Here is a 517-nt window from a genome sequence, read left to right as displayed (position 1 = left end):
ATGAGGATGAGGATGAGGAAGAGCATGAGGATGAGGATGAGGACGAGGATAGGATGAGGATAGGATGAGGATAGGATGAAATTGAGGATGAGGATAAGATGAGGATGAGGACATGGATTGGATGAGGACGATGATAGGATAAGGAAGAGGATGAAGATAGGATAAGGATGAGGATCGAATGAGGATGAGGATGAGGATGACAACGAGGATAGGATGAGGATGAGGATGAGGAGGAGAATGAGGATGAGGATGAGGAGGAGGGTGAGGATAGATGAGGATGAGGATAGGATGAAGAGGAGGAAAGGGTGAGGATGAGGTATTGGAGGAGGAGGATGAGGATGAGGATAGGATGAGGATTAGGATGAGGATAGGATGAGGATGAGGATAGGATGAGGGTGAGGACGAAGATGAGGATGCGGATAGGATGAGGGTGAGGACGAAGATAGGATGAGGGAGAGAATGAGGAGGAAGAGGAGGGTAGGATGAGGATGAGGATAGGATGAGGACGTGGATAGGA

Source organism: Lupinus angustifolius, chromosome LG07 (assembly GCF_001865875.1).
Source record: "Lupinus angustifolius cultivar Tanjil chromosome LG07, LupAngTanjil_v1.0, whole genome shotgun sequence".
Classification (NCBI taxonomy): Eukaryota; Viridiplantae; Streptophyta; class Magnoliopsida; order Fabales; family Fabaceae; genus Lupinus; species Lupinus angustifolius.
Note: the sequence above shows the minus strand (reverse complement) of the source record.